At 39.5% G+C, this 23,653-nt stretch overlaps 1 pseudogene; it reads right to left on the bottom strand.

Moving 5' to 3' along the window:
• Positions 1–4,816: 4,816 nt before the first annotated feature.
• Positions 4,817–14,769, bottom strand: LOC129490716 (zinc finger protein 736-like; annotated as a pseudogene).
• Positions 14,770–23,653: the final 8,884 nt, after the last annotated feature.

Here is a 23,653-nt window from a genome sequence, read left to right as displayed (position 1 = left end):
CACAACAGACTTAATGAGACGGAAAGAACTAAAAACTAAAGACATATTATTTATAAATATTGAGCCATGAAAACAAACAAAAAAATTGGGAAATACGAAACACTGGATACTATCAAGTAGACCAACATATTCATAAAAGGATTCTTGGAAGAAGAATGCAGGGGAAGAGTGGTCGAGAGGTTATTTAAAGAGAAAAGGGACTAAGAACTTCCCCAATGTGAACGTGATCAAGAAAAAAATACTGCCGACCAGGGATACATAATCCGGGGGGCATCTACTTTAAAAATAATTTAAAAAAGACTTTCCAATATAAACAAAAGCTAACGGTGTTCATTATCCTCTAGAACAGTCTTATAAGAAGTACTACATGGAGTTCATTATGTTGACAGACATGACGGTTCACACCTGTAATCCTACCAACTTGGTAGGCTGAGGCAGAAAAATCACTTCAGGACAGGAGTTTGAGATGAGTCTAGGTAATATGGCAAGAACCCTTCTCAAAAAAGGAACCTTTATAATAATTTTGTTTCTAAGGGAGAAGGTTTTAAAAACCTGCTAATGCCAAAGACTAACTGGAGTCATTTTGAGAAGGCAGGCACTCATTCAAGTGACAAGCTTGAGAACCTTTGGTCTTGGCTACAAGGCAAGAAATTGTCCACTTATCTTGACCCCACTTAAAATTCTGCAGTGACTCTGTAACCATCTCCAGCTCCTTCCAGCCATCATGTAAAAGTGGTCCTGCACATTCAGAGCCCCGGGGGAGATGCCTATTTGTGGTTATAGAGGTAGGCCTGCAGAACTTGGCCTTTACTGTGACAGTAACAGTTCAGCGACTCAGTTTCAGCACTCTTAGCCACAGTTCATGGCTAGTTCTGCCCAGTTAGGAGCCCAAAGAGTAACCTGGGGAAACCCTGCCAGGTGCTCAGGGAGAGTCACACTCAGCACTCATCCCCACACCTCACATCAGATCCACCGCATGCTGACTCAGCTGCAGAACACCACCCTAGTGCTGGCCCTGTGGATGAACGTCCTGAAGGCAATCCAGTCTGCCAAAAAATAAGAGAAAGTTAATAACTACCCAGGTTAGTGGTAACAAGCCTACTAATGGCAAACTCCACTGCAGACCAAGATGCAGTCACGTGACCCACCTACGACCCACATACCACTGCAAACCCAGAAGGGGTGTTATCAGCCAGTCAACCCAAGAGAAGATCTATACCTGCTGAAACCAGTCTATAAGATTGGAAGAGGTGTTTGCTCCTTCAGTTTCAACGAAACCAATACAAGGGTACATTGTGACCATTAATGCTTCTATTTTTAACATAGTACTGAAATCCTAGGCAGAACAATTAGGAAAAAAAATTTTTAAAGCCATCCAGCCAGATGCAGTGACTTGTATCTGTAGTGCCAGCACTTTGGGAGCCCAAGACGGGAGGATCAAGCCTAGTAATTTGAGACTGGCCTGGGCAATGTAGTGAGACCCCATCTCTACAAAACATTAAGATATTAACCAGGTGTGGTAATGCATGTCTGTAGTCCCAGATACTTGGGAGGCTGAGGTGGGGGGATTGCTTGAGCCCAGGAGATTAAGGCTGCAGTAAGCCATAATCACGCTACTGGATTCCAGCCTGAGTGACAGAGTGAAATCCTGTCTCAATGGAAAAAAAGGCATCTAAATTGAAAAACAAAAGTAAAAATGTCACCAAAAGACTGTTTCAGCTAATAAACACACTAAGTAAATTAGAGAAATATAAAACTGATATATAAATCATTTGTGTTTCCATACACTAACAACAAACTACCAAATACAAATGAAAAAAAGATCTTATTTAAATAGCATCAAAATAGTAACTTTCTTAGCAATATATTTAACCAAGGAGGTGAAAAAAATTTATATTGAAATAATTAAGATATTAATGAAAGAAATTGAAGATGACACAAATAAATGCAAAAATATTTCATGTCTATGGATTAGAAAAATAAATATTGTTAAAGTGTCACATTATTTAAAATAATCTATAGATTTAATAAATGTCCTATCAAAATTCCAGTGGAATTTTTTAAAGTAACAGAAAATGCAACACTAAAATTTTTATGGAGCTACAAGAGACTTGCTTGGAATAGCCAAGGCAGTTTTGAGGAATAACAAGGCTGAGGGCCTTATACTTTCTGATTTCAAACTACATTTGCAGACTATTATAATAAAAACAGGATGGCCTGTGTGTAAAAAGGCACACCAAGGCCGGGTGCAGTGGCTCACGCCTGTAATCCCAGCACTTTGGGAGGCTGAGGCAGGCGGATCACCTGAGGTCAGGAGTTTGAGACCAGTCTGACCAACATGGAGAAAACCCGTCTCTACTAAAAATACAAAATTAACCACGCGTGGTGGCACATGCCTATAATCCCAGCTACTCGGGAGGCTGAGGCAGGAGAATCGCTTGAACCCAGGAGGCGGAGGTTGTGGTGAGCTGAGATCCGGCCATTGCATTCCAGCCTGGGCAACAAGAACTTGAACTCTGTCTCAAGAAAAAAAAAAAGCACACCAAAATCAGTGGAGCAGAGCAAAGAGCCCAGAAACAAACCCCTCCATATTAAATCGACTTTGACATTGAGGAACTGAGAATACACCACACAGTCTCTCCCATACTTGCTGCTGGGAAAACTGAATATCCACAAGTAAAATAATAAAATTAGACATTTTTCTTACACTATATTTAAAAATTAGCTAAATATAAAATAAAGACTCTAATGTAATACATAAATCCTTAAAAATCTTAAAAGAAAACATATGAAGAAACCTTAATATTGGTCTTGAAACTGAATTTTTGGATATGACAGCAAAAGTATAGCAATAGAAGCAAATATAAAAATGTTGGACTACATCAAATTAAAAAGCTTCTGCACAACCAAGAAAACAATAAAATTAAAAACTCATATGTGATTTTAGTATCCAAAATATATAAGGAACTCATATGAATCAAAGGCAAAAACCTTAATAATAATGGTAATAATACAACTGAAAAATAAGCCAAGGACTAAATATATGGTTTTTTCAGTGAAAACATACAATTGGCCAGCAGGTATGTGGAAAGAGGCTCAATATCACCAATTTGGCAGTTGCAAATTAAAACTATGGTAAGGTATTACTTCACGCCTATTAGGATTGCTAACATCAAAAATAAGTGTTATAAAAAGTGATGACATGTACACTCTTGGTGATTTGTAATTTTTTAGAGTCATTATAAAATCAGTATGAAGGTTCTTTAAAAAATTTTTAGTAGTACTACTGTACAATCCCACTATTACATTTCTGCATATATAATAAATTTAGTATCTCAAAAAAATCTGCACCTTCACGTTTATTGAAGTCTTATTTGCAATTGCCAAGATATGAAAGCAACCTAAAATGTTTGTGGACACTGACTGGATAAAGAAAACCATGGTATATATACAGAACAGAATATTGTTCAGTCATGAAACATGATAAAACCCTGCCATTTCAACATGGATGGACCTAGAGGACATTAGACTAAGTGGAATATGCCAAAAGCAAAAAGACAAATACTGTACCATCTTACTTTTATGGGGAATATAAAAAGGTTGGACTCCTAGAAGCAGAGAGTGTAAAGCTGAGTGCTAGGGCCTGAAGATGGGAAAAATGGGAGGTGGTCAAATGGTACAAAATTTTAGTTATAAAACAAGTTATTGTGACCTAATGTACAGCTTCATGACTATAGTTAATAATACTGTTAGGGATGCTGAAAACTTGCTGAGAGATCTTAATTGTTCTCACAACAAAAAGGGTAACCATGTGAGGTGATAGATGTGTTTGTTCATTAATGTGATTGTATTAACCATTTCACTATATATATAAATCTAAAATAAATACATTGTAAACAGTAAACATATAGCTATTCAATTATTTGTGAAAAGATCCACATGTTACACACCCATACATACATACATGTGTGTACATATATGTATCTGTATGTATGTGTGTGTATATATATATATATATTTGACACAGTCCCAGTAAGCTAAATACAAAGTAAGAGAAAACTGTAAAATGACACTTATTTAAAAATAAAGTTAAAATTGAGAGTTTAATATATGCTCAGCAATGTTTTAAGCTCCTCAGTGACATAGTATATTTGATAAATGTGTGGAGTAAATACATCAAACTGTATTACAGTTGAGGAATTTGGGTATACAGACTTTAATTTACCAATATTAGTTTATATAAAAAGAATAACATTTTGAATTAATGTAATTTTAGAGTTTCTTATATTTAGGGAGATGGTTAGTGTTTTGATAAAATTACCGAGTATAAATTTCTATAAAATTACATTTGAAACCACTGTAGAATAAAAAATTATAAAGCAGAAAACATGCATCTTTTTGTGGTGTTCCTGGGATTTCTGAACCAAATCCCAATATCACCAAAACTCTCATGTAATTTAGACATTATCCAAAAAAAGAACCTTAAGAATGGTTTAACATAGAGTTTCTCAAAAATACAGATATTACTGTTTCTCCCAAAGCAATGGAAGTGCCGTCAGATCACACATTCTTTTAAGTTATCATTAAAACTTATTATCACTGTAAACTCAAAGGAAAAAAAAAACCTTACTGAAGGGGAAGTACAGTGCTTAGAAAATTTATGAGAATTGGACAAAAGATGCCTCTATGTTAAAACAAGAGAAAAAATGCAGCGTTCTAGAAACTATTTTCACTGGAGGAGAGCTATTCAAACCATGTGTAAAGGTCTGGCTTCCTCCTTGACATGGGGAACTGTCATTTGTGTCATTTCCTTCCTTCACTCCCACCTACCTGGGTGTTTGACTACTGTCTTCTGTCTTTTCACATTCCAGGGCTCTTTGCTCCCGAAGGGTAATCAAGTCTGACTTGGAAATAACAAGACCTGTTTTATTAGAAAAGAATAGCATGATTCTTGCTAGGATACTCCAATTACCAATCTAGTAATGTGCTCATTAGAGAAGAGAGAACATTATAGAAGATTCTAGAAAATTAATACCAATGTGCTATTTCCTAACAGGAACTTTAGAATATTAAGAAAAAATTTTGGCCAGGTGTGGTGGCTCACGCCTGTAATCCCAGCACTTTGGGAGGCCGAGGTGAGTGAATCACTTCAGGCCAAGAGTTCGAGACCAGCCTGGCAAACATGGTGAGACACGGTCTTTACTAAAAATACAAAATACATATATATATATGTATATATTAGCCGGGCATGGTGGCACAAGCCTGTAATCCCAGCTACTCAGGAGGCTGAGTCAGGAGAATTGCTTGAACCCAGGAGGCAGAGGTTGCAGTGAGCTGAGATCATGCCATTGCACTCCAGCCTGAGCGACAGAGTGAGACTTCGTCTCAAAACAAAGAAAACAAAACAAAACAAAAATGTTTTTAATATGTAAGTTCTTAGCTCTACTACTCAGTAATACTAAATGAAAAATTGGTGGTAAAAATTGGGCTGGGCGCGGTGGCTCACGCTTGTAATCCCAGCACTTTGGGAGGCCGAGGCAGGCGGATCATGAGGTCAGGAGATCGAGACCACAGTGAAACCCCCTCTCTACTAAAAATACAAAAAATTAGCCCGGCATGGTGGCGGGCGCTTGTAGTCCCAGCTACTCGGAGAGGCTGAGGCAGGAGAATGGCGTGAACCCGGGAGGCGGAGCTTGCAATGAGCCGAGATTGCGCCACTGCACTCCAGCCTGGGTGACAGAGCAAGACTCCGTTTCAAAAAAAAAAAAAAATTGGATTTTAAAGTGTGGGTAACCATATTTTATGCCACTAAATTTCTTGTATTACCAGTAATTTAGACTGAAGTATACAGATCAGCTCAAAAAAGGAAAAGATTAATGTTAAGATGAAACATCTTGAACATTTTTTTCTACCTCAACAGATACCCAACTTTTTTTGTTTTTGCTTTTATGAAGATGAATTCTGAAACTCATTTACGCAAAGCAGAAACTCCTAGAAAATGGAAGAAGATAAAATATTTAGTGTGGAATGTGAATTGTATATTGAAGTTATCCTCACCCAGAGACACCAGGTTTCTGTAGTTCTCTAACATCACATCCCTGTGCAAATGCTGCTGAGCAGAGTCCAGGCATTCCCACTCTTCTGGGGAGAATTCTATGGCCACATCCCTGAATGGCAACACTCCCTGAAAAACAAAACATATTTACCAAGTGACCAAAGAAATAATTCTTGATTTGACATCAGGTAAAATGAGAGTAAAAAGAGCCGGTTCTGACTTATATGAGTTACTGGAGTTATCCAATAAGATACTTTCCAGCAGAAAAATATTCTCTAATGTATTCTTTAACTCTGAGAAAAGAGGATGGCATAAGATCTACAAAACCAGTGTAGATGCATTACTTTTCTTTATAATAAAATATACAATAAAGGGCACAAACACAGACATGTGTATTTTTGAATGCTATATTTACCTGATACAAGGTAAGTTGTCCATAGTTAATAAATGGAAATTTCATGGTGAGTTAGAAACGTACTGCTCGAATCTTATTGTGTACAACGATGAACAGGAGATCTTGTTAAAATGTAGACTTTGACTCTGGATTTAGGGTGGAGCTTGAGTTTCAGAATTTCCAACAAGTTTGCCAGTGGTGTTATTGCTTCTGGCCCAAGGGGAATATTTTGTCAGAAATCTAGTAAGTGGCACAGCCTAGGTTTTCAGTTTATTTAACCAGTAAACAAAGATGAGAGCCTTTATTCTCCAGATCTTCAAGCTGTATGCAAAGAGAATCTAAAGAAGGAAGAGCTATCAGATTAAATGTGGTTTAATACTGGTTTTTGTCCATCAGTTGACAAACCTCCCCAAGGTGCCTATTAATAATAAATAGAAAAATAACTCTAGAGGGAAAGAAAGTCTGTCAGAGAGCATATTTACCAAGTGAATACAATCAACATCAACTATAAGAAATTTGTCTCAGGTGTTGATGCACACAGGATGATACAACACTACTGTGCTATTACTAACCAAAAAAAAGAGTCAATCTGAGTCTAGTCATGAAAAAACATCAGTTTTAAGCAAAGATTAAGCTGCAAATATCTCCTGTTTTGTAATCTCTAATGGTGTATGTATATAAATAAGTCTTTCTTTAGCATCCTAGAGAGGAAGTCTCTTCTAATTTTTTGTTATTCAGCACTTCCTGAGTTATCATGGGCAATAAAGGCCATTCTCATTAAATGTGCATTTTTATAATTTGCTTTGCATAGAGTTCATGGAAGCTAAAGAGTACATTGTCTTTTTCTTAAGAACTTGATTCCCATCTCCCACAGGAGTCTTGGGCATCCAAAACTTCCCAGGTTCCACAGTCACAAAAGGAACATTTTTAATGCTGCAGGTCAGAAATTCATGGTGACAATTTTTCTTGGCTTATTAGAAGCTCGGATGTAGGGGATGAAGAGTAGGCTCTGGTATGTAAGGAAGAAGTATTTCTCAGAGCCCTTTGACTATCATAAGAAGAAAAAGGGGAAAAATAATTAAAACAAATTGACTAGGCAGGAACATCACAAGTAGAGAAGTAAACATTTTCAAGTTCTACACACGTAACAATTCAACATGAAAATGAACATAGTCCCAGACCTAAGACACATTCACCTCAGAATAAGCCATTGCTTTCTTTTTCTCCTTTTTCGCTGTGATCCCTTCTCAGGTGTGATAATCTACACAAATTACACCCGCATCATGAGAATATGCCTTTGAAGCATCAGCCAAGCTTCTTCCCCTGATACCACCGCACCTGCAGGTAGAAGGACCTAGAATTGTGGATAAAGTCTGCATTTTTCTGTCCTTTATCACAGGAGAGGTTCAGAAACAATAAACTCTTACATAGAAAAACCAAAATGTGAGTTTCCCCTTTCCAACACTCAGGTGCCCTCCTCTGTCAGGGATGGCAGCAATTTCTGCTGCAGCAATAGGAATATGGGCCACCCTCACCTGCCCCTACCAAACCCATGCATAGCAGTCCCTATGATCTGTTTTAAACTAAAGCTAAGTGCACCTCTTTCAAATGTATCTGGAAGCACTCATGATTGACCCTGGGGTCACCTTTGCCTCACATGTGGCACTTAATTAAAATAACATGGCTGCAGGAGGGAAGTGGGGCAAGGGGACTAAATAGAACCCTCTAACAATCAATCATGTCCCTGATGGAACACCAAATTTAATGGCTATCCAAATAAGGAGCATCTTCATAAGAACCAAAATTCAGGGGAATGACCACAATATCTGGTTTTAATATCACATCAAAGAAAAAGCACTGAAGATGATAAGAAAAGAAAGTCTTGAATTGCCAACAGCACCTCTCCTCCATTCCCTGGTAGAGCAGCTTGGCAAGAAGAGCAAACCTGTGCACTTACAGGAGGGAGAGTGCAGTGATTGTGAGACCCTGCAGTAAAACTCAGTGCTGCTGGTCATAGCAGAAAGCAACATGGGGCAGAGTTCAGCCAGTGCTCACAGAGGGAGCACTCAGACTAGCCCTAGTTGAGAGAAAGTGTCCATTTCAGTGGCCAAAACCTGAGTTTCAGGTAGCCCCACCACCATGGGCTAAAGCACTCTGGGGTTCTAAATAAACTTGAAAGGCAGTCTAAGCCACTGGGCTGCAATTTCTGGGCAAATCCTGGTGCTTTGCTAGGCTCAGAGTCAAAAAGCTTGAAGTGCATGTGGCCTTATGAGATGCCAACTGGGATGACACAAGGAAGTGCCTGCATTGCCCTTAGCCCAGCCACAGGCAGTGCAACTCGAAGGTCTGGAAGAAACTCTTTTCTTCTACTTGTGGAGAGGGAAGAGGAGAGTAAAGAAGACTTTGTCTTGCAATTTGGATACCACCTAAGCCACAGTAGAATATGGCACCAGGAATGGTTTTAAGGCCCCCATTCCAGGACTTAGCTCCTGGGTGACAGTTCTAGGCACACCCTGGGACAGAAAAGAACACACTGTCTTGCAGGGAATGACTTAGTCCTGGCAGGATTCATCATCTGCTGACTAAAGAGCCCTTGGGCCTTGAATAAATGTTAGCAGTAACCAGGTATTACTTGCTGCAGGTGAGACCCAGGGCTGTGCTGGCTTCAGGTATGACCTAGTGTAATTCAAGCTGTGGCAGCCATGTGGAGAGACTCCTTGCTTGAGGAAGAGAGAGGGAAGAGCAAAGGGGACTTTGTCTTGAAGCTTAGTTACCAACTCGGCCACAGTGGAGTAGAGTAACAAGAGGGCTCCTGAGGTCCCTGGTTTTTGGCCTTGGCTCCTGGATGGCATTTCTGGAATCACCCTGGGCCAGAGAGGAGCCTACTGTTTTGAAGGAAGAGATGCAGCCCTGTCAGAATTCACCACAAGCTTACTGAAGGGCCCTTGGGTCCTCAGTAAATATCAGCAGAAGCCTGGAAGTCCTTGCTGTGGGCTTTGGGTGGTGGTGACCACAGGGAGTGGCTTCTTATGCTTGAGAAAGGAGAGGGAAGAGTAGGAAGGATGTTGTCTCCTGGCCTCAGTGCCAGCTAAGCCACAGTAAAATAGGGCATCAAGTAGATTCCTAAGGTTCCTGACCCCATGTTCTGGCTACCAGATGGCATTTTGTTATGCCCCAGCCCAGGGTGGATAAGAAAGCTCGCTGCCCTAAAGAAAAGGATATGAGCCTGAAAGGATTTACCACCTCCTGACTGAAGAGAACGTGGGCCTTGAGTGAACATCAGTGGTAGCTAGTCAGTGGTCCCTGTGGGCCTGTGTGAGACTCAGTCTTGTGTTGGCTTTGAGTCACACCCAGTGCAGTCCTAGTGATGGTGGCCACAGGGTACTCGTGTCACCCCTACCCCAGCTCTGGGCAGCTCAGGATGGAGAGAGACTCCATTTATTTGGTAGAATGTAAGGAAAGAGAAAAAGAGTCCCTGCCTGGCAATCCAGGAACTCTTTTAGATCTTACCTAAAACCCCCTAGGTGGCACTTCTACAAGTCTGCAAGCCTCGCTGTGTTACTGGGGTTGGGGTGTCCCTTAATGCAGATATGACTGCAATGACTGAAGACTTAGATTACAACACTGTTTTCTTTGAATACTTAGAAAGCCTTTCTAAGAAGGACAGGTTAAAAAAAAAAAAAAGCCCGGAATGCAAAGACTAAAATAAATACCTGACTCATTAATGCCCGGATATCAATGAACATCCACAAAAATTAAGACTATCCAGAAAAACACAACCTCATTAAATGAACTAAATAAAGTGTGCAATTCCTGAGTGACAGAGATATGTAACCTTTCAGACAGAGAGTTCAAAATAGCTGTTTTGAGAAAGCTCAACAAAATTCAAGAGAACACAAAAAAGAAATTCAGAATCTGATTTGGTAAATTTAACAAGTTAATTAAAATTATTTTGAAAAATCAAGCCAAAATTCTGGTGCTGAAAAACTCAAATGACATTGAGGAATGCATCAGTCTCTTAACAGCAGAATTAATCAAGCAGAAGAATTAGTGAGTTTGAACACAAGCTATTTGAAAATATACAGTCAGAGGAGACAAAAAAAAATTAACAAACAATAAAACATGCTTATGAGATGTAGAAAATAGCCGCAAGAGGGCAACTCTCAGAGTTATGACCTTAAAGAGGAAGGAGAAAGAGAGTTCAGGATAGAAAGTTTATTCAATGGGATAATGACAACTTCTCATACCTAGAGAAAGATATTAATATTCAAGTACAAGAAGGTTATAGAAATGAAGCATAATTAACTTAAATAAGACTACCTGAAGGCCTTTAATAATAGGCTCCCAAAGGGCAAAGATAAAGAATCCTAAAAGCAGCAAGAGAAAAGAAACAGATAGCATTCAAACAGGCAGCATTCAAACAGGCAAACCAATATGTTTGACAGTGGATTCTTCAGTGGAAACCTCAGAGGTGAGGAGATAGTGGCATGACACGCTTCATGTGCTGAAGGAAAAGACTTTTGTCCTAGAATAATATATCCAGCAAACATATCCTTCACACATGAAGGGGAAATAAAAACCTTTCTAGACACACACACACACACACACACACACGGATTTTATTAACATCAGGCCTGTCCTACAAAAAATGCTAAAGGGAGGCCGGGCGCGGTGGCTCATGCTTGTAATCCCAGCACTTTGGGAGGCCGAGGCGGGCGGATCACGAGGTCAGGAGATTGAGACCACGGCGAAACCCCATCTCTACTAAAAATACAAAAAAAAAATTAGCCGGGCGTGGTGGCGGGCGCCTGTAGTCCCAGCTACTCGGAGAGGCTGAGGCAGGAGAATTGCTTGAACCCGGGAGGCAGAGCTTGCAGTGAGCCGAGATTGCGCCACTGCACTCCAGCCTGGGCAACAGAGCAAGACTCCGTCTCAAAAAAAAAAAAAAAAATGCTAAAGGGAGTATTTTAATCTAAAGGAAAAAAACATTAATGAGCAACAAGCAAGCATCTGGTACAAAACTCACTGGTAATATTAAATGCACAAACAGAATTTCATAGCACTGCAGATGTGGTGTGTAAACTATTGCTATTTTGAGAAGACTAAAAGATTATTCTATAGTGACTTGTGTAGTTATTAAAAATAATAACTCTTTCTCCACTGCCTCTTTAAGGCCATAACTCTTACATTTACATTTAAGGCTGTTGCAGTTGTTAAAAATACTAACTATAACAAGTTCAATACACAGACGGTATAATAAGATATAAATAGAAACAAAAAGCCAGGCGCAGTGGCTCACGCCTGTAATCCCAGCACTTTGAGAGGCTGAGTAGGGCAAATCACCCGAGGTCTGGAGTCTGAGACCAGCCTGACCAACATGGCGAAACCCCGTCTCTACTAAAAATATAAAATAAGCCTGGCATGGTAGCACATGCCTGTAATCCCAGCTACTTGGAAGGCTGAGACAGGAGAATTGCTTGAACCCTGGAGGCGGAGTTTGTGGTAAGCCAACATCGTGCCATTGCACTCCAGCCTGGGCAACAAGAGTAAAACTCTGTCTTAAAAAAAAAAAAAAAAAAGAAAAGAAAAGAAACAACAAAGTTAAAAAGTGGAGGAATAAAGTGTATTTTTTATTAGTTTTCACTTTTCTTTTTTGTTTGTTCTTTTTTACAACGTGTTAAGTTGCCATTAGTTGAAATGGGTTATAAGATGTATTTGCAAGCCTCATGGTAACCTCAAATAAAAAAAACCTGTAACAGACACAAACACATAAAAGCAAAAAATTAAAACATACCACTAGATAAAATCACCTTCACTAAACGGAAGACAGGATGAATGGGAGGGAGGGAGGGAGGAAAGAGCACAAAACAAGAAATCAGATAACAGAATGGCTGAAGTAAGCGTTCACTTATCAGTAACAACATTGAATGTAAATAAATTAAACTCTCTAATCAAAAGACATAGATTGGCCAAATGGGTAAAAACAAGCAAACAAACAAAACAACAAAACCCAACAATCTGCTGCCTGCAAGGCACAGACTTCACACTTTACCTATAAAGACACACAGAGACTGAAAATAATCGGATGGAAAAAGATAGTCCATTCAAATGGAAACCAAAAAAGAGCGGGAATAGATATACTTATATCAAACAAAACAAATTTCAAGACAAAAACTATAGAAAGAGACAACAAAGGTCATTATATCATGATAAAGTGGTAAATTCAGCAAGAGGATATAACAGTTGTAAATATATATGTGCCCAACCCTGGAGAACTCAGATATTGGAAGCAAATACTAGAGCTAAAGAGAGAGATCAACCTCAATACAATTATAGCTGGAGCGTTCCAACATCCCACTTTCATCAGTGGATAGATCATCCAGATAGTAAAATCAACAAATAAACACTGGACTTAATCTGCAATATGGACCAAATAGACCTAATAGATATTTACAAAGCATTTCATCCAACAGCTGCAGAATACAAATTCTATACCTCAGCACCTAAATTATTCTCAAGGATAGACCATATGGTAGGCCACAAAATAACTCTTACAAGATTCCCTTCCAAAATGAAATCATATTAAGTATTTTCTCTGACTATAATAGACTAAAACTAGAAATCAATAACAAAAGGAACTTTGGAAACTATACAAACACAGAGGAATTAAAATATGCTTCTGAATGACCAGTGGGCCAATAAAAAATTTAAGAAGAAAATTTAAATTTATTTGAAACAAATGAAAATGGAAACACAACATACCAAAACTATAGATACTGTAAAAGCAGTACTAAGGGGAAAGTTCATAGCAATAAGTGCCTACACAAAAAAGTTTCAAAATATCAAAATAAACTATTAATCTATCATAAAGAACTAGAAAAGCTAGAACAAACCAAACCCCAAATTAGGAGAACAGAAATAATAAGGATCAGAGCAGAAACAAGTGAAAATAAAACAAGAAATACAAAAGAAGATTATAATGTAAAGTGAGTTTTTTTGTAAAGATAAACAAAATTCATAGAACTTTAGCCAGGCTGTTTGGGATTCAGGGCCCCATGGTGTTTGAATTATCTTCAGGTCTGAAGATGCCAAGTGCATTGAAAGATAGAGGTGGAATGGCTGATTGCTCTTCTGTGAAGCTATTTTTCTAGAAGTCTGGTTGAACTGCTCCGGAAGGGACTGTATATTACAAACAGGCAGAGAAATATTCTGCCTGCAAATTATGGGGCAAGCCAAAGAGAGAAAAGCCTCTCTGAACTAATGTATTGTGGGCACCTCATGTGTTTATATCCCATCTGGTAATTCTGTACAGTGTTTTAATAACATAATTAAAATCAAAATGATCTCCAACCTCAGAGACACTCTATAATGACAGAAGAAAAAGAACACTGTTTTATTAAATAAACCAGAAGGTGATATGCATCACAGCAAATCTGCCAAGATTGTTCTTAAATAGACTTAACAGCACAATTGTCATACATAGTTGATCCTAAATTCATTTGGTGGTTGAGAAGGCCATCTGTATATTGGGCATATTCAATGAAATTTTAATTGGCTATACTCAGGAGAAAAATTAACTTTTTTATCTTCATAGAAGAAGATAATTTTGCAACTTGAAGTCAATTGTCTGCTGAAGGTAGGCACCTACTATCCAATAGAAACTGTGGCATAGGGTACTATCTTTTTTTGCTATTTACATTTCAAAGCAATTGTTTCCAGGTCCTAGAGAAAGACATTTCTAAGTTAAAATGATTGACCAAGTCCTATTTAGCTATTAAAATGATTTATATATATTTCAAAGAATCAGAGAAAGAATTTACATAGCTAAGTTTTCTAAGTTAAATCCTTTAAGAAAAAAAGAAGAGGCCGGGCGTGGTGGCTCACGCTTGTAATCCCAGCACTTTGGGAGGCTGAGGCGGGCAGATCACGAGGTCAGGAGATCGAGACCACGGTGAAACCCCGTCTCTACTAAAAATACAAAAAAATTAGCCGGGCGTGGTGGCGGGCGCCTGTAGTCCCAGCTACTCGGAGAGGCTGAGGCAGGAGAATGGCGTGAACCCGGGAGGCGGAGCTTGCAGTGAGCCGAGATTGCGCCACTGTACTCCAGCCTGGGCGACAGAGCGAGACTCCGTCTCAAAAAAAAAAAAAAAAAAAAAGAAAAAAAGAAGAACAAAATCTCTTCCTTTATTTTCAAGTTGGAGAATTAAGTCTGCTATTTCTAATTTCTATTTGCCTTTACAACAGCCAGGTCTAAGGCCATGACCTTGAACTTATGGACATCTGAATTCCAGTAGGCATTGGAAGCAGGCACCTGAGTCATGGTGTTAGGTACAACGTGTGCGTATGAAAGAGGGTTTAGTCAGAAAGTAAAGGCAGAGGCTGGGTGTGGTGGCTCAAGCCTGTAATCCCAGTACTTTGGGAGGCCAAGGCAGGTGGATCACCTGAGGTCAGGAGTTTGAGACCAGCCTGGCCTACATGGTGAAACCCAGTCTCTACTAAAAATTCAAAAATTAGCTGGGTGTGGTGGTGGGTGCCTGTGGTCCCAGCTACTCAGGAGGCTGAGGCAGGAGAATCTCTTGAACCCGGGAGGCGGAGGTTGAAGTGAGCCGAGATCACGCCATTGCACTCCAGCCTGGGTGACAAGAGTGAAACTCCATCTCAAATTAAAAAATAAAAATAAAAAAGAAAGTAAAAGCAGAAGACAGAAAGATACTATGAAGAGCTGTCAATCTAAAATAATCAAAAGGCTCAAAATTCAGTTTTAGAGTTTATTCAAGTAAAAAGCAAGAAACAGTCATCCAGGAGACAAAGACTCCAGGCGTGGTGGCACACGCCTGTAGTCCCAGCTACTCATAAGGCTGAGGCAGGAGAATCGCTTGAACCCAGGAGATAGATGGAGGTTGCAGTGAGCCCAGATCGCGCCACTGCACTCTAGCCTGGGTGACAGAGTGAGACTCCATCTCAAAAAAAAACAAAGAAAAAAGAAGTCGTTTTCTCTTAAATGTTGAGTATCTGCTCCACACCCGGCACTGTCCTCTGTATTTGTTTACTTTATATAAACATTAAAACAACTCCATAACTTATAAAACATCCTAAATTTCCACCAGAAAAAAGTCAGCCTGGTAAAATTAAAAAATTGTGTGATGTCACTTAAAATAAATAGAAGGAAAAATTAACTAAAGAAAATTTTGACTTAAATAGTTTTTTTCTCCAATCGGTAATGGAGAAAATGGAATGCAATAGTGAAATAAAATGTAATATGCTCACTCACTGTAGAATTAAATCTTCAAATTAACTTCTGAGCGACATTAAATTTTACGAAAACATTCTTAAAATCCCTGAGCAGATAATGTAAAAATATTTCATAAACTTTGGAACAAAAAAATTATATATTTGTTCTCATGTGAATAATATGCAAGTAAACAAAAAGTATATATAAGGAAGATTCTGAACCCAGGAGACTTGAGATTTGGGAAAAATAAGTTCAGTGTACAATAGAGAAACTAATTTTACTTTAAGCATTTGTGAAGTTCCTGATTTGCTAGCAAATTGTCAGCTCTTCTGACACCATTTTTTTGGTCCACTATTTTCTTTTCCATTTAAAGAAGTGTATACACACACACACACACACACGCAATTTCTTCCTCTATATTTCTCTTACACTTAATAGTTTATTTTTAGCTTAATATATTTGTATATTGCATTCAATGTAAATCAAAACACTAAAACATCTTTATGTGTTCAGTTGGAAAAATATTCACTAATTTTTTTTTTTTTGAGATGGAGTCTCACTCTGTCACCCAGACTGGAGTGCAGTGGCGTGATCTCAGCTCACTGCAACCTCTGCCACCCAAGTTCAAGTGATTCTCCTGCCTCAGCCTCCTGAGTAGCTGGGATTACAGGTGCACGCCACGCCACCACTCTCGGATAATTTTTTATATTTTTAGTAGAGATGGGGTTTCACCATCTTGACCAGGCTGGTCTTAAACTCCTGACCTCATGATTCACCTGCCTCAGCCTCCCAAAGTGCTGGGATTACAGGAGTAATTTATAACTGTTTAAATTAATCATTTAAATTTAATCATTTATAATGATTTAAAATTCAGAAACTATGGCTTCCGATTACATTCCTATATGATTTTTTTTTTTTTTGAGACAGAGTCTCACTCTGTTGCCCAGGCTGGAGTGTAGTGGCATGATCTCAGCTCACTGCAACCTCCGGCTCCTGGGATCAAGCGATTCTCATGACTCAGTCTCCCAGGTAGCTGGGATTACAGGCGCGTGCCACCACGCCTGGCTAATTTTTGTATTTTCAGTAGAGATGGGGTTTTTCCATGTTGGCCAGGCTGGTCTCGAACTCCTGACCTCAGGTGGTCCACCCACCTGTGCCTCTCAAATTGTTGGGATTACAGGTATGAGCCACCCTCCTGGCCCTGTTACCTTGATTTCTGAATTTTATGCTAAACTTTAGGAGATGGGACTGGGCACCTTCTAGAAGTTTGTTCATATTTCTAAGTGTTTACTGAATATCCTGTTATGGAAATAAGTTAGTGATATGTGTATTGTCTGAAAGAGATAGATACCTTTGCTTTTCTCATTGAGCTATAAAATGTAAGCACCTTAAAAAAAAATTTCCCTTGCATAAACACTGAGTTTCAGTAATTTTTTCTGGATTTATCTACCACTTAGTTTCTAAAACTAAGTGAACAATTCTAACTTGGAAATTAAAGCCTGAGCCCTGTGACTCCAAGCTAAGAGCAATATGGAGCCTGCAAAAGGAGGTTATTGAAGACCTTGAAGGCCTAGTCAGTTCTTTCTAGGGAGCCTCTCCTGCAGATGTCCCGGCCTGCTCACCCTAGCCATGGAAGAAGCCTTTATACTGAGATAAGCAACAGAGCCCAGGAAAGCTGGGGACCCACAGGCAGATGCAGTTAGACTTAGAATAGATGGGAATTGGAAGGATCTTACTGAAAATAAAAGTGTTTTGGGGCAGTTTCTAGGCTTCGTAAAATAAAACAAATTCAGATTTACGTAGGAAGTTCTGAATCCCAACAACAGAAAAAAGTGCCAATTATAAGATTTTTAAGGATATCAACGTGTATAGGCAGACAAGGACTTTCTTTCGTAGAGAATAGCAAACAAGTTTAGAAAGAAGATGGAGTAAGAATGGTATGATAGAAGGGGGCAAAATTAGATTCTAGATCAGAGAACGTTTTACCCTGAAGTCAGCATGTTCTTAAGGAGAGACAGAAAATGGGGTTGTATGTTGGCTCGGACTGAGGGTACTCAATGGTCAGGAGCCCTGAGATAAGAGAAAAATTTAAGCAAAGTTGATTTAAAAATATTTTGACCACTGAGGAAAAGTATTTAGCTGATTCTTTTATAAGAAAGAGGTGGAAATTTGCAGAGTCTGTATCTGGCTATGCGATAAGTAAGAAAATACAAAACCATCTAAGTCATAACAGGAAAAAGTGTTTCTCTTAAGCTGTTGGTGAAGACCACAAAGGATGGAGAAATTTATTTATTTATTTATTTACTTAGAGACAGTCTCACTCTGCCACCCTGGCTGGAGTGGGAAAGAGTGCAAGGAATTTTTTTTGAGATGGAGTCTTGCTCTGTCACCCAGGCTGGAGTGCAGTGGCATGATCTCGACTCACTGCAACCTCCGCCTCCCAGGTTCAAGCGATTCTTCTGCCTCAGCCTCTTGAGTAGCTGGGATTACAGGTGCATGCCACCACGCCCAGCTAATTTTTGTATTTTTAGTACAGACACGGTTTCACAATGTTGGCCAGGCTAGTCTTAAACTCCTGGCCTCAGGTCATCTGCCCACCTCGGCCTCCCAAAGTGCTGGGATTATAGGCATGAGCCACCACGCCCAGCCAAACTTTTTTTCTTTTTCCAAAAATGTCATGGCATAAAATATCAGTGCCCACACCTTAGAATTCAGTTGCTGCCACCAATTTTTGATTCAGTAGTACTGAGTAGTGAAATTAAGGACCTACAAATTTAAAATATTTTCTAAATATTTAGAAAGTTCTGTTATGAATCAATATTAATTTTTAGAATTTTCTATTATATCCTCTTTACTAAGCATAATACTAGGTTGGTAATTAAAGAATTCAGTAAGATTTATGTTTTTTTTTTTTCTTAATAGTACAGGTATTGCTGTCTCTAAGCCAGACTTGATCAACTGCCTGGAGCAAAACAGCCCTGGAATATAAAGAGAAATGAGATGGTAGCCAAACACCCAGGTAGGTGAGAGCGAATGAAGCAGATGACACAGATGAAAGGTACACAAATCAAGGAGGCAGCCAGTCTTTAAAACGTGGTCTGGGGAGCTGTGCTTTGATGGAAAGTTTCTGGGAAGCCCGAGTCATTTTTTTCTTTTGCTCTCACATAGTGTGGGACACCTTCTGCCCCATGCTTTTAAATTCTCTAAGGATTCTACTTTTGCTTCAGTAATCTTCCTTCAAGTTCACAGTGTGAGTCAAAGTTTTCTTTATGGCTTACCAGGGACTGCACAAACTGACTGCTTTGCCATTGCTTTTGGGGACATACAAATATCTGCATATTTTTGAGAAACTCTATGTTAAACCATTTTAAAAATTATTTTTTTGCATCATGTCTAAAATGTGTGAGAATAGTAGTTTCTGTTTCATTGGTGATTGTCCATTTTTCTGCATATGCCATTCTGTTTTTATTACTATAAACTTGAAATATAAAATTTTTTTATTAAACTTTTTATTTTTTAATTTTATCCATGTATTTATTCATTTAGAGGCTGGGCTGTGAGACTTGCTGTGGGGGGATATGCAAGCAGGGTACTGCTTATGTCTTCATTTTACTGTGTTGCATACTTTATATATAGATTCATAGATGGAATTGCTATATTATATGATAATTTCATTTTTAATTATTTGACGAGCACTCATGATGTTTTTTATGATGGCTGCATCTTTTTTCTCATCAACAACTTACATAGGTTTCAGTTTCTTTACATCATCAACATAGTTGGTATTTTTGAAAAAATTTGTAGTGGCCATTCTAATTGATGTCAGGGAATTTTGCTTTGTATTGTGATTTTGTTTTTCATTTTTCTATAAGTTATTAATTATGTGCAACCTTTCAAATGCTTCTTCCCATTTGTGTATCTTTTTTTATTAAAATTTAGTTTAATCATTAGTCCATTTTTTTTTTTTTAAGATGAAGTTTCACTCTTCTTGCCCAGGCTGGAGTGCAATTGTATGATCTCAGCTCACTGCAGCCTCTGCCTCCTGGGTTCAAGTGATTCTTCTGCCTCAGCCTCCCAAGTAGCTGAGATTACAGGCATGCACCACTATACCCAGCTAATTTTTTATTTTTAGTAAAGATGGGGTTTCACCATGTTGGTCAGGCTGGTCTCAAATTCCTGACCTCAGGTAATCCACCCATCTTGGCCTCCCAAAATGCTGGGATTACAGGCTTGAGCTGCTGTGCCCAGCTATATCAACTTTTTAAATTACAATTTAATAAAAACTAGAAAATAATAGCCAAATAAGAATTTAAAAACTCACCAATATGTGGACAGTAAACAACATGTTCCTGGACAACCAATAGGTCAAAAGAAAAAGCAAAGGGAAATCAGAAAGTATAATGAGAAAAAAGAAAATAGAAACAAAACATACAATGACTCCTGGGATACAAAAAAAAAAAAACCCACAAAACAGTTCTAAATCAGAAGTTTATAGTGATATATTTCTATGTTAAGAAAAAGGAAAAGATGTCAAATAAAAAACATAACTTTAATCCACAGAAATACTTGAAAAAGAGCAACTAAATAATCCCAATGTAAGCATAATAAAAAAAAAATAGATCGGGTGTGGTGGCTCACACCTGTAATGCCAGCATTTTGGGAGGAGAAGGTGGGTGGATCACCTGAGGTCAGGAGTTCAAGACCAGACTGGCCAACATGGTGAAACTCCGTCTCTACTAAAGATACAAAAATTAGCTGGGTGTGCTGGTGGGCTCCTGTAATCCCAGCTACTCGGGAGGCTGAGGCAGGAGAATTGCTTGAGCCTGGGAGGCGGAGGTTGCAGTGAGCCAAGGTGTTGAATTGCACTCCAGCCTGGGCGACAAGAGTGAGACTGCATCTCAAAACAAACAAACAAACAAACAAACAAACAAACAAACGCAACAGTGGTTAACATTCCATAATGCCAAATCTAATCTTAGCTCAAAGGCACTTTACTGAGAGGGGCCTCTATAACCCCCTAAATCTTAGGAAAGACTCTAACCTTTCGAAGTTGCGCCTCAACCACAAGTTTCGTCAAGTGTTCTTGCCTTTTATTAAAAAGGACCTTTTATCTTATCTGTCTTAGGAGACACTCTAACTCCCCTAAATTGGGCTACTAACCCAATCCCATTCCATACCCGGGTATGCCAACACTTGCAAAAAGTTAGCTAATTGGTGATTCAGTCTATTTCCTGTGGGTTGGTGGTTTCCTTAGTATCATCCCTTTGTGATTCACTGAAAAGAAGCTTCCAGAAATGGTTCCAATCCAGAACCGAAGAGTGAGTTCTTGGATCTTGTACAATAAATAATTTAGAGCCGTGGGTGGTGGCTCACACCTGTAACCCTGGCAATTTGGGAGGCAGAGGCAGGAGGATCACTTGAGGTCAGGAGTTTGAGACCAGCCTGGCCAAGATGGTGAAATCCCATTTCTACTAAAATACAAAAATTAGCCAGGCATGGTGGCGTGTGCCTGTAATCCCAGCTACTCCAGAGGCTGAGGCAGGAGAATCTCTTGAACCTAGGAGGCAAAGGTTGCAATGAGCTGAGATGGTGCCACTGCACTCCACCCTGGGCGACAGAGCTGGACCCTGTCTCAAAGAAAAAAAAAAAAGAAAAGAAAGAATTTTGAGTGAGTCTGCAGTGCAAAGCAAAAGCAAATTTATTCGGAAAGTAAAAGGAATAAAAGAATAGCTACTCCGTAGGCAGAGCAGCAGTGTGGGCCACTCAACTAAGGATACTTACAGTTATGTCTTGATTATATTCTAACCAAGGAGTGGATTATTCATGAGTTTTACAAGAAAGGGATGGCAATTTCCAGAACTGAGTGTTTCTCTTCTTTTTAGACCATGTAAGGTAACTTTCTGATGTTGCCATGGCATTCGTTAACTGTCATGGCGCTGGTGGGAATGTCTTTCACATGCTAATACATTAAAATTAGCGTGTAACGATCCGTGAGTACAATCAAAGGTCCCTTTTGTTCACATCTGGTTTTGGTGGATTTTTGTGACTTCTTTACTGCAAACTGTTTTATCAGCAAGGTCTTTGTGAACTGTATCTTGTGCCAGTCTCCTATTTATCCTGTGTTTTAGAATGCCTGACCTCATGGAAAAGCAGTCCTATAGGTGCAGCCCTGTTTTACCCAGCACCTATTCCAGATGCAGTTGCTCTGGTTCAAATACCTCTGACATGGCCACAGAGTGCTGGAATGTGGCTGGTCTGAACTGCAACGTGCTAGAAAGGTAAAATGCAAGGGTACATTCAAAGATTAAGCTTCAAAAACATACATGCTTTATTAACCATTATGCACTAATCACGTATTAAAATAACAATATTTTGGATATATTGGACTGATTAAATTGTTACGATCAATTCCACCTGTTATTCCGCCTGTTTCTTTCTTTTTTATTTTGAGACAGAGTCGCTCTGTCGCCAGACTGTAGTGCTGTGGCAGGATCTCAGCTCCCTGCAACCTCTGCCTCTGGGGTTCAAGCGATTCTCCTGCATCAGCCTCCAGAGTAGCTGGGATTGCAAGTGCCTGTCACCACACCCAGCTAATTTTTCTATTATTGGTAGAGCCGGGGTTTCGCCATGTCAGCTAGGCTGGTCTTGAACTCCTGACCTCAGATGTTTCGCCATCTCGGCCTCTCAAAGTGCTGGGATTACAGGTGTGAGCCACCGCACCCGGCACCTTTTTCTTTTTACTTTTTAATATTTGGCTACTAGCACATTCAAAATTTACATGTGACTCATATTTTACTGCAAAGGATTGCCTCCTTATTGAAATCTCAGGCTGCCTGCAGGTATTAGTCCATTTTCACACTGCTATAAACAAATACCTCACACTGCGTACTTTTTTAAAAAGTGATTTAATTGAATCATAATTCTACATGGCTGAGGAATCCTCAGGAAACTTAAAATCATGACCATGACAGAAGGTGAAGGGAAAGCAAGGCACATCTCACATGGTGGAAAAAGAGAGAGAACTTGGGTCTGGGGGGGGGACGTGCCACATTTTTAAACCATCAGGTATCTTGAGAGCTCCCTTACTATCACAAGAACAGCATGAGGATAATCCACCCCAGTGATCCAATCACCTCCCACCCAGTCCCTGCCCTGACACGTGGGAATTACAATTTTTTTTTCTTTGATAGGGAGTCTCACTCTGTCGCCCAGGCTGGAGGGCAATGGTGCCATCTCAGCTCACTGCAACCTCCGCCTCCTGGGTTGAAGCAATTCTCCTGCCTCAGCCTCCCGAGTAGCTGGCACTATAGGCACGCGCCACCAGTCCTGGCTAATTTTTGTATTTTTAGTAGAGGAGGGGTTTCAGCATATTGCCAGGCTGGTCTTGAACTCCTGACCTCGTGATCTGCCTGTCTCGGCCTCCCAAAGTGCTGGAATTACAGGCATCAGCCGCCTCGCATGGACGGGAATTACAATTTGAGATGAGATTTGGGTGGAGCCACAGAGTCAAACTATATCATATGCTGTGCAAAGGATCCACAGCAAAGAAGGTCATAACATCCAAATTTTTAAAATAATTGTCATTATATTCTTTCAATTTATGAATAACTATATTATATATCATTTATAAATGCATATGACGTTATACACAAGGTTAAATGCAAATATCCTCCGGTGTTGGCCTGGCTCAGATCAGGGAAGAAGCCTTGCCTGTAAAGGCTGCAGCCTAGCCTGTTATTTTTGCTTCCTTCAGCCCAGTGATCAAATATTCCGCCATTCAGGCATGAAGGGTGGGGCCTGAAACCTTATCCAATCAGAGGCCGTGGACTAGAAACTGGCCAATCAGGCGTGCAGCTGGAGAGACCAGAACGCTTCCGTAATTTTGCGGGTCCTTTTGTGTTTCTCTGAGTCCCGAGCTCCAGTTCTTTTCTTCAGGGCTCTGCGTTCTCTGCTCCTAGAGGCCAAGCCTCTG

Source organism: Symphalangus syndactylus, chromosome 9, assembly GCF_028878055.3.
Source record: "Symphalangus syndactylus isolate Jambi chromosome 9, NHGRI_mSymSyn1-v2.1_pri, whole genome shotgun sequence".
NCBI lineage: Eukaryota > Metazoa > Chordata > Mammalia > Primates > Hylobatidae > Symphalangus > Symphalangus syndactylus.
This window is presented reverse-complemented; position numbering and strand designations above follow the sequence as displayed.